Source organism: Phascolarctos cinereus, unplaced genomic scaffold, assembly GCF_003287225.1.
Source record: "Phascolarctos cinereus isolate Bilbo 61053 unplaced genomic scaffold, phaCin_HiC Scaffold_3;HRSCAF=262, whole genome shotgun sequence".
Taxonomy (NCBI): Eukaryota; Metazoa; Chordata; class Mammalia; order Diprotodontia; family Phascolarctidae; genus Phascolarctos; species Phascolarctos cinereus.
Genome location: NW_027555736.1, coordinates 161,060,808 through 161,072,638, shown reverse-complemented (window position 1 = coordinate 161,072,638; position 11,831 = coordinate 161,060,808).

Genomic DNA, 11,831 nt, shown 5'->3' with positions numbered 1-11,831 from the left:
GAATCCAGATCTTCCTAACTTCAGGCAGCTTCTCTAAGTTATCTATGTTAAATGGTAATTTCATCTTGTAATTTTAAAAATGTTTTTTGACTTGGAAACAGCTAGGTAGCACAGTGGATAGAGCACTGGACCTGGAGTCAGGAGGACCAGGGTTCAAATTTTGGCTCAGACACTTATTAGCTGTGTGACCCTGGGCAGGTCATCTAACCCCATTGCCTCCAAATGAAAAAAAAAACATATTTTTTTTACTTGACTGCAGTAAGGAAGGACTAAATAGTAATGTGTTGAGATAGGTTAAGGAGATAAAAGGAAAATGGGAAGGACAAAAGGATAGCGTCAGCCCTTTAGGAAGGTAGAGGAAGAAGAGAGAAGGTAAGAGTTAGAAATAGATAAAATTCCACAGAAAAAAAAAAACTTTCATTCACTTTATTTCCATATCAGTTTAAGATGAAAGCAATTGAGATGAGTAAATTTAATAAGTTCCAATGTGAAAAAGACAAGATAGCTTGATTTATTATTAGAGATAATACATTCAGCTCCAATCCAATTTTAAGTGCCTACCATGTGCTAGGCAGGCAGCAAGGTGGCTCAAAGTATAGAGCATTGGGCCTGGAGTTAGGAAGTCCTGAGTTCATATCTGGCCTCAGATGCTTCCTAGCTGTGTAACCCTGGGCCAGTCACTTAACCTTGTTTGCCTCAGTTTCCATATCTATAAAATGAGCTGGGCAAATTGCTCCAGTATCTTTGTCAAGAAAACCCCAAATGAGAGCACAAATAGAGGCAACTGAAATGACAGCAGCGCTAAGCACTGGGAATACAATGAATAAAAAGGACAGTTATTGCATTGATACAATCTAATGGGGAGAAGAAAAAGAAAACTCAGAAAAGGAGTCAGGAAAATGGGTGGGGGTGGGAAAGACTGAGGAGATCTTGTTCTAAGGAGTTGAAAAAAACAGTTAGGGTAGCAGATACAGTGTGGCGTGAGCTCCAAAGTCCCGTTTCTGCCCTCTATAAAGGAAGGCATTGGGAAGAGTTTGGTACTCTATCCTCCAGCTCTCCAGAGGAGGGGAGGGGATAGGAGGCTGTGGGAGGTGGTGTCCATCAAGGTTTGAGTTACAGCAGTGTTGAGATTACAGGTGATGAGCTTAAGCTGGGAGAGGCATCCTGTTCTGCTGGAGTGGAAAAAACCAGGCCCAACAACAGATGCAAAGTGGAGTGAAACTCAATTAATTGTGGGAGCCATAGGAGAAGAAAGGAAGTTACAGTCAATCCTTTTGAGGCCAGCTGATACTTCTCTAATCAGTGACAGATTGCATCCCTAACCTTTACTGATCAGCCACACCACAAAAGTGAACTGTGCTGGTACAGATAGCTTTTATAGCTGCCAGCTATATATAACTCTTCACATATGTTACCTCTTTTGATCGTCACAACAATTCTGTGGAGTAAGTGCTAGTTTTATTCCATTTTCCAGAAGAGAAAACTGAGGCTTCGAGGTTATGTGACTTGCCCAGGCACACACCTAGTATGTGACTAAGGCAAAATTTGAACTCAGATTTTCCTGACTCCAGGTCCAACCTTCTATCTACTATGTTACCTCGCTGCCTAATAAAACATGTGGTAGGTGCTTTATAAACCCTTGTTGAATTAAAGTGAACTATGAACCCCAGGTTGTCAGTCAGTTAACAACCATTTATTAATTGCTTACTACGCGTCTAGTACTTATCTCAATGGAATGTAATTTCAGAGGGAAGGCACTTACATTCAGGGGAACCAGGAAAGGCTCTTTGTACAAGATAGGATTTTAGTTGAGACTTGAAGGAAGCCAAGGAAAGGAGGTGTGAAAGAATATGGATCGAACAGCACAAATGATAGGGTCTTAGCATCTTAAACCTGAAAAGGACCTCAAAGGTGATTTAACCCAATCCTTCCACCCAAATCATGAGTCTCTTTGGCAGGATCCCCAGCAAGAAGTTACTCAGTCTTTGCCTAAAGGCTTCCCAGTCTTCAAAGAATAGGAACTCATCACTTTTCCATCCCCACTCTCCCCTCCCCAACCAGCCTCCCACTATGGCAGCTTATTCCATTTTTTTTAGACAGCTCTAAATGCTAAGGAGTTTTTCTTTATGCCTATTTTTAAAAATTTTGTATTAATTTTGATTTATCAACAATCACTTCCATAAGTTGTTGAGTTTTAAATTTTTCTCCCCTTCTCTTTATGCTTATGTTAAGCTCAAACCTACCTGCCTGTAGTTTCCCCCCATTGATCTTAATTCTGATCTCTTGGACCAAGTAGCATACATGGTTAATTCTCCCTTCCATATGATAACCTTTCAACTATTTAAACACACCTATCATTCTCCTCTTCTCCTTCCTGTCCTTCCCCTTCCCTCTCCCACCAAAGCTTCTCTTCTCCAATTTTCCACAGATATGACAAGTTTTTGAGTTCCTGCAGCATCCTGATCTTCCTTCTCTACATATGTTTCAGCTTGTTGTAGCCCCTTCCAAAATGGGTCCCAGAAATACTCCAGATGTGCGCTAACAAAGGCAGCTCACTGGGAGACTGTCACCCCCTTCCAGATCTGTGATATTTCTTTTGATCAGCCACATCATGCTTCAGACCATCAGCCTGTGAAACAGAGGATTGAATTTTAAGTATTCAGACATCAAGAAGGTAGTGAAAGCTCATTTAAATGCAAAGAGGAAGAAAAAGCAGAAAGGAAAGATGGAGCCTGTGAAAAAAGTCAAACAATGGGGTGTTACAGCTCCAAAAAGGTTGAGATTTACTGGGGTGTACAGCTATATCTGATTTCATTGTTTGCAAATCCCTTTTTGATCCACTTCTTTACCCCACCCCCACCCCAGCCTCACTATTCTCTATTTGTGTATATGGACTTCAAATTCCTCAGTCATATCTGAGGAAGTAAAATGGTACCTTAAGTATACCACGGAGATAATTCTATTCAATGATCCTCAGTTGAATCTCAAGCAAGGCACAAAATAGGAAAATGGTTATTGCAGGTGTTCACACTGTTATGTGGATGTTCTTGTAATTGATTCCCCATTCAAGGATTCCCTACAGATGGCATTGTCCTCTGGTTGCTCTTGCTTGCATTATAAGGCCTCCTCAATGACATCCGTGATTACTCAAAAGGAATCAGTTAACAATCCACATAGGTAAAAGCAAATGGATGAAAAATACTTCTTGACTAGACCAGTAGTTTCTAAACTTTTTTGGTCATATACTCCTAGAACTCATTCGAATGTTGTTATTGTTGTTGAGTTGTGTCCGATCTTTTTGTGACCCCATTTGGGGTTTTCTTGGCAAAGATACAGGAGTGGTTTGCCATTTCTCTCTCCAGCTCATTTTACAGATGAGGAAACTGAGGCAAACAGGATTAAGTGGCTTGCCTGGCATCACACGCTGCTGTCAGGAAGATAATTCTTCCTGACTCCAGATTCAGCAGTCTATCCATTGCACCACCTAGCTACAGTTTATGAATATACTGCTGTACTAATATATACATTACAAAATTTACACATAAAAATTAGATATCAAGAAAAGATGAGTTAAAATGAAATAATATTTGATTGTAGAATGAATTGAGAGCTACTGGACTTTATTGAGTTAGGAGAGTGATGTGGTCAGATTTGTGCTTGACAAAAGTTACTTTGGCAGCTGTGTTGAGGACAAAGGTAAGTGGAGAGAGACTTGAGGCAGAGACCAGTTAGAATCTGTTGCTATAGTCCAGGAGAGAGATGATTAGGGCTTGAACTAAAGTGGTAGCTGTGAAAGTAGAGCGAAAGGGACCAATGAGAGAGATGTTGTAGAGGGACAACGACAAGATTTGGCAAATGATTATATTTAGAGGGGTAAGTGAGTGAGGAATTGAGGATGACACCAAGGTTACAAACCTGGGTAGTAACAAGGAAGTTCAGAAGAGAGATGAGTTTTGGGGGAAGGATAATGCAATTGAGATTTGGGATGTATGCTGCAACCTATCCAAGCTTACTTATTCTGTGCAATTCACTCTTACTCACTGAAAACACAAAAGGGTAGGAGGTGTATGGGAACTCTTATTAGCCCATTGGCCCAGAGTAAGGGAAGGATGATGTCTGCTAGAGCCACAAGGCCATCTAAGAAGTAGGGTGTGGAATATTCTGGGCACAGGGAGAAGAGGAGAAATTTTCCTAACAGCATCTGTGCAGCTAATGGTATGGATGTCTGGTTGTGGTTAGGTTATCAGGGGCCATCAGGGGCAGAAATGAAGAGATTGGGAGCTTGCACAGCCACAAGAGGGGTCATCTGGGGAATGTGGTTGTATTGGAGATAAGTCTCACAATTGGGAGGGGAGGATGAATCTTATCTTTTTTTTTAAATTTTTTTTTTTTAGGCAGTTGGGGTTAAGTGACTTGCCCAGGGTCACACAGCTAGTGTCAAGTGTTTGGTCCAAGGCCAGATTTGAACTCAGGTCCTCCTGACGTCAGGGCTGGTACTCTATCCACTGGGCCATCTAGCTGCCCTTGAGTCTTATCTTTTCAACTAATTGGTTGGTCATGTATCCTTTTGGGTCATGTCACAGCCCCCCAGAAGACCAGGGCCCTCACTGTGTAGTTCATTGGTCTATACTATAATAGGTACTTAGACGGCTAGTCTATTAGGTTATTACATCAGTGCACATATTTAGGACAGGCTATACAGATGGACAATAACTTGAGCCCAGAACTGAATAGGAAAAATAGAGTAAGCTGGATAGCATCTTTGAAGCTGTACATTTCTAACAATCCTAAGATGCCCTCCCTGTCACCCCTCCCCGAGCCATCTCTAAAAAAAACATACACAACTGTCCTATTGACAATGCCACATTACTACAAATCTTGAACTAGCTCACTCTCAAAATGACTGCTGCACAAACAGTAGTGTAAGGGATATTGAAGAAGAAATAAATCAGAAAAGGAAGTCACATAATGAGAGGAAGACATGTATAATAAATAGCTCAAGGTACTTGTGAAATGTAAAAAAGATATAGATGATGATAGAATTACTATCTTAGAGGTCACCCCTTTTCAGCTTCTTTTTTATGTGTTATCTTCCTCCATTAGATTGTAAGCCTCTCAAGGGAAGGGACTGTCTTATCCCTATGTCCTTAGCACACTTAGCATAGTGCCTGGCGCATAATAGGTATTTAATAAATTTATTGACTCTTACTCTGTTGTGATCTTCAGCAATGGAAAGAATACTCCTAATAATGAGATCATAATTCCATTAAAATACTGAAGTTGACATTACTCTTAAATTCTAAATCTTATATTAGAAATTATTTTTCCATTATTTCCATTATCACTATTAGAAAAATAACTAGTCTTTTGGGTTGACAGTGGCCCATTCATCGAGGAAGAATTTATATTATGGGTTAATATTGAATTTCAGCCAAATATCACCAGTAGAAAGGAAAATGAACAAATTAAGGAATTATTCCTTTTGTTTACATTTTATTGTGGCTAGCCATTTGTTTAAATAAAGCCTGATAACTTTGATCAGAGGTAAGGATATGACATGATTTGCTGTGATTAGTTTCCGAATGTGAGTTCTAGATGTTTTTATTTTCCAAGAGATTTAACCAAGGCTGGAGCTTCTATTTGAACAAATATATTTGGAAATAGAAATACCAACTGAAGCAGAATTCACAAATTTTCTAATTGTTCTTTCTGAACTTGAAAATTCTATTCAATAAACATTTATTAAGTTAATTCCACATGAAAAGTACTGTGGTAGGCACTGAGGAAACAAAGGGGGGAAAAACAGTCTTTGCCCTCAAAGATTTTACATTATACTTGGATTAGGCATAGTTCGGGCATTAGCTATTATTCACAGTGTCTTTATTTTCTTATCACACAGAAGCCCTCTGTATGGCTTTACTCCCCATCTTCCAGTCCTGGATTCATCTGAGAGTCCTCTTTTTCATCGGGTAGCTCTTCTCCTCCACTTTCCAATGTCTAATTGCCAACTCCTGCCAGTTTTTTCCTCTATAATGTCTCTCCTGTTCCTTTGTTTCCATAGCTACCCCTCTACTCCACACTCCCATCATTTCACACCTGGATTTTACAATAATCTTTTAGTCAGACTTTCAACCTTAATCCTCTCCCTGTTTATGCCATCCTGCCCACTACTGTTAAATTAGTCAATTATCAAATAACACATATGAAGCACCTACTATTTGCCAAGTACTGTGCTATTAATAATAAGTTGTTTATTATAAATAAAAATAAATCATCAATAAATTATAGTTTACTATTAATAATAAATAATTATTACCCACTCTGTGCCACACATGGTGCTAAACTCTGAGGAAAGAGATACAAAAAAAAAAAAAGACAGTCTCTCCCCTCCAGGAGCTGACAATTTTTAAAATTAATTTATTTTAAACTTAAATACTAAAACCTAAATACACAATAAGAAAAGAAAAAGAAACATGGTATAAACTTAAATACTAAAGCTTAAATACAAAACAAGAAAAGAAAAAAAGCATTATAAGAGAGGATTCAAAATATACAGCAATAAATTTCCATTTCAAGAAAGCTTATATAATAAATACTACACATTGTGTTCAGGGCTATCCATCTTTTCTTTGCTTCCTTGTAAGTTTTCTTTTATTCTCTGCTGCGCACTTTTTACTTTGTCCCCCCCCACCCAAGTCTACAATTAAGTGCAGATATGTATGTATGTATGTATGTATGTATGTACACAGATATACACACCTATAAACACAAACATACATACATAGACTTACATACACATACATATACTTAGATATCTATAATCATATTCATATATAGACATATACATTCATATGCATCTATGTAAGATCATACTATACTTATTTGTCCTCTGTTTCTCTGAGGGTGGACAACCTCTTCCTTGATAAGTCCAAGCCTTTCCATATTTTTCATAGTCTACCACCTCATCATTTCCATAGCAATATTCCAACTTTATATTGTCTAGTTATTTTAAATAGTCTAAAACAATATTGATTAATATGACTGACATATGGTGTAGTTTCCCTATTTTTCTCTTTTGATTAAATCTTTCTTAGCTTTAACTTTGTCTGAGATCTTGATTACTACCTGTTTTTTTCTGAATAAATTCTACTCTTAATCTTTATTTCATGATTGTGCATATATCTTATTTCCTATCCCTCCTGACTCTTCCATTTTACTTCTACCCACTACCTTTCCCTCCTATTACTTAATCTACTCCCCCATCCTCTCCCCACCCCACCTTTTCCCCTTATCCTCTTATTTCTATCTGAATTTAGAAGACTTTTATAGCCTTCAAAATATATGTTATTCCTTCATTTATCCATTCCCATTAATCTAAACACCCTTTTATAGCTAACCCCCCTTATTCTATTCTCACTCTCTTTCCCTCACTTATCTTCTCCCCCCTCCCTAACCCCTCAGCCTTTTATTTACTTTTGAATTTAGATTTTTATACCTTTCTAGATGTATATGTATTGTTCACTCTTTCACCCATTCCCAATGAGAGTAGGGTTCCAGAACTACCAGCCGTCCTCCCTGATCTAATGCCTCTGTGTCAGTTCTTCCTCTAGCACTTCATTTGTATAATTATTCTTTTTACCTTTTTCTAGACAGTATTACTTTTTTTGTTTGTTTGTTTTGGAGGCAATGGAGGTTAAGTGATTTGCCCAGGGTCACATTGCTAGTACATGTCTGAAGCTGGATTTGAACTCAGGTCCTCCTGACTCCAGGACAAGTGCTCTATCCACTGAGCACTTAGCTGCCCCTAATGGTATTACTTTTTAGAATCACATCATATTCAGCTCTACTCCGATCTTTCTTTCGAACTACCCAATTACTAATTACAATCTTAGACATACGGTTTATATTTCCTTTTATAAAAAGTAAACAGTCTGTCGTTATTGAGTCCCTTGTAATTAGTCTTTGATGTTTACTTTATATTTCTCTTGCATGTTGTTTGTCAAATTTTCTGTTGAATTCAGGTTTTTTTGCAATAAAATCCTGAAAGTCTGGCAATTCGTTGAATATCTTTTTTTTGTTTTTGTTCAGGATTATGCTTAACTTTGCTGGGTACGATATTTTTGGCTACATCCTCAGTTCTTTCGCTCTTCTATATATGGTCTTCCAAGACCTGTGGTCTTTCAGTGTAGCCACTGCTAGGTCTTGTGTAATTCTAATTGTGGCTCCACCATATTTGAATTGTTTTTTTCTTGTTTCTTGTAATATTTTCTTGTTGAACTGGGGGTTTCAGAATTTAGCTATGATATTCCTGTAAATTTTCCTCACAGGATCTCTTTCAGGTGGTGATTGGCAGATTTTTTCTATTTCCCCTCTTGTTCTAACACTTTGGGACAATTTTTATTATTTCTTGTGTTGTTATATCAAGATTCTTTTTCTGATCTTTCAGGTAGTCTGATTATTCTTATGTTTTCTCTTCTTGATCTGTTCTCCAGATCAGTTGTTTTTCTTCTGAGATGTTTCACAGTCTCTTCTATTTTTTCATTCTTTATATTTTGTTTTATTATTTCTTGGGTTCTTATAACTTTGCTGACTTCCTCTCACCCAATTTTAATTTTCAAGAAGGAGCTGACAATTTAATGGGGGAAGATAACACACACAAAAAATTGAAAAGCAGAGAGAAGTGAAAGGTACCTGGTGAGAGGCAGGGGTGGAATAGTGGGGAAGTCAAAGGAGTCCAAAATGAGTGTGGCCAGGTCAGAAATGAGATTTCTGTTTTGTCCCACCCCACTCCACCTCTTTAAATGGAGATCAAGTAATTCATGACTTCATCTTCTAATCAGAAGGGCAGACGTACTGATGAGGTGTGAGTTCCAAGACTGATTGGTACAGGATAATGAGATTTCCCAGTGATGGAGTAACCCAGGGCATGGTGGAGAATTCAAAGAAATCCAAAATGAGTGAAATTGGGACTGATATTAGCCTTCCTAAAATACTGCTTTTATTTCCTAACTCTATTACTCAAGTGGTTCCCTATTGTTTATAGGATTAAATCTTAGCTCCTAAGCCTGGCATTTGAAGGTCTTTATTACCTCTTCTTAACCCAAAATATATTCAAAAGTTCCCCAGCGCAGAAGTTCCACTGCCCTTGCAGGCAGGTCTCTGAACACATTTTTTTTTCTTTTTTTTTCTTTTCTTTTCTTTTTTTTTTTTAATTTTTTTTCCTTATGCTTTTGAGTTGAAAATTTTTTCTCCCTTCCCCCCCCAACCCTCCCCAAGACGGCACACAATCTGACATAGGCTTTACATTTACATACCCATTAAATATATTTTCACATTAGTGAAGTTGTAAGTAAAAATTAAAACCAATAGGAGGAAACATCAGAAAGATGAAACAAAATTCAACTTAAGGTAAAAATAAGTGAGAGCGATTCGACTTCCATAGTTCTTTCTTTGGATGTGGACAGCATTTTCCATCCTGAGGCCTTTGGAGATGTCTTAGATCCTCGTAATGCTGAGAAGGGTTCAGTTTAACATTCTTAGTCATTGCATAACATGACTGCTATTGTATACAAAGTCCTCTGGGTTCTGCTCACTTCATTCAGCATCAGACCATATAAGTCTTTCCAGGTTTTTCTGAAGTCAGCCTGTTCATCATTTCTTATAGCACAATAATATTCCATTACATTCATATACCACAACTTGCTCAGCCATTCCCCAATGGATGGGCATCCTCTCAATTTCCAATTCTTTGCCACCACAAAAAGAGCTGCTATGAATATTTTTGTACATGTGGGTCCTTTTCCCATTTGTTTGATCTCTTTGGGATATAGCCCTAGAAGTGCTATTTTTGGATCAAAGGGTATGCACATTTTTGTAGCCCTTTGGGCATGAACACATTTTCTGTAAATATTTTGCACATTCCTATCTCCAATTCAATCCCACAAACATTTATTAAGGGCTTAATAATGTTCAAGAAATTGTACTGGGCACTGGATTTCATGCTGGTGTGACTCTAGGCTTATTAGTTCCCTGCTATATCCCCACAAACACACATCAAGTTTTCTTGTCTGGAATGTCTTTCTTTTCTGCTCCATCTGCTGAAATCCTACACTTCCTTAAGGCCCAACTCAAGCCAGCTGTGATATATTCATTGGTTCTGAAAGCAGCAGGCGTGTTCAAATCCCAGCTCTGCCATTTACTAGCTGTGTGTCCTGGCCAAAACACTTACAGTCTCTGAGCTTTAGTTTCCTTATTTGTAAAATGCATATAATAGTTGTTAGCCTTAACAAGGCTTTTACGTGGATTAAATAAAATAACAGCTATGAAGTACTTTGTTTCCAACTCTAAAGTGTGATTGAGTCAGATATTTCATGAATTCTTCTGTAATTACTCTCTAAAGCAGCCTTTTCCCTTTTAAAGATTCTCTCAGCACTTGTCTATATATTACATATCACCTAATCTAACTCTTACTAATATGTTATCTTAAAATTATTCTGGCTGTTTCACTTCCCCAGCTGGAATGTAAGCTCCTCAAGGGAGAAACTTTGTCTTTTATTTCCTTTGTATTCACCACAGCGCCTAGCAGAGAGCTTTTTACATTAAAAGCTTAAAAAAATTGTTGGGTGAACTTTCATACGCACACACACACACACACACACACACACACACATACATATACATAAATATTCATATATAATATGTGTATATAGAAAGAATCTTCCAAAAGACACACATAAACCTGTGTAATATATACATATATATGTAAATGTGTGTGTGTGTGTGTGTGTGTGTGTGTGTCAGAGAGAGGGAGAGAGAGGAGGACAACGAAGGGGGCAAGGAGACAGAGATAGAAAGAGAGAAACAGAGACAGGGAGACAAACATAGAGACACAGACACACACAGACATACACATTAAAAAATGAACTCCATGACCTATTTGACTGAAGTTGTAGAGTCAGGGGTTCTTGTTGTTAAGTCATTTTAGTCGTGTCTGATCCTCTGTGACCCTATTTGGGGTTTTTTAGGCAAAGAAACTGGAGTGGTTTGCCATTTCCTTCTCCAGACCATTTTACAGATGACGAAACTGAGGCAAACAGGATTATGTGACCTGCCTAGGGTTACACAGCTAGTAAGTATCTGACGTCACATTTGAACTCAGGTCCTCCTGATTCCAGAACTGGAACCTAGTAGCTAAGTAGTGCACTGGATAGAGTGTTGGGCCTGGAGTCAAGAAGACTCATCTTTCTGAGTTCAAATCTGGTCAGACACAATTGAAAAATGACTGAAACCATGGTTAAGATAAGCCAAAAAAATGTTTACAAGAAAAGAGCGAATTCAATGGCTCCGACTGTATGGGTCTTAGAGTAATTGAAGTAAAGTTAAATCCCTTATTTGCTAGTGACATGGCAGAAGATGTGGATCAGACCAATAATTTCAATTTCCTTTTCAAGCCATGATTATCATGAGAAACAACCAAAACAATTGGAACTACAATTATCTTGAACAACATTGTACAGGATTACAAAGACCTACAGTGACTCTGGAAACTGATTTTGCGAAGAGTTTCATGTTCCTCAGAGGAAAACAGAAACAGATAGCTAGGGGTGACTCAGGTTAAGTTAGAGTGGCCACAGAGTCAAGCTGCCATGATACATAACCAATTCTGACATCATACCCATATGTCATGAGCAACACAACTGAAACATGCTGGAATAATCACCAACCACAATTCCAAAGAACTTAGATTGAAACACACTGCCCTCCTCCTGATAGAGAATGCAGATTTAGACTTGGCCATAGCTAATGCAAAAATTTGTTCTGTTTGACTATAC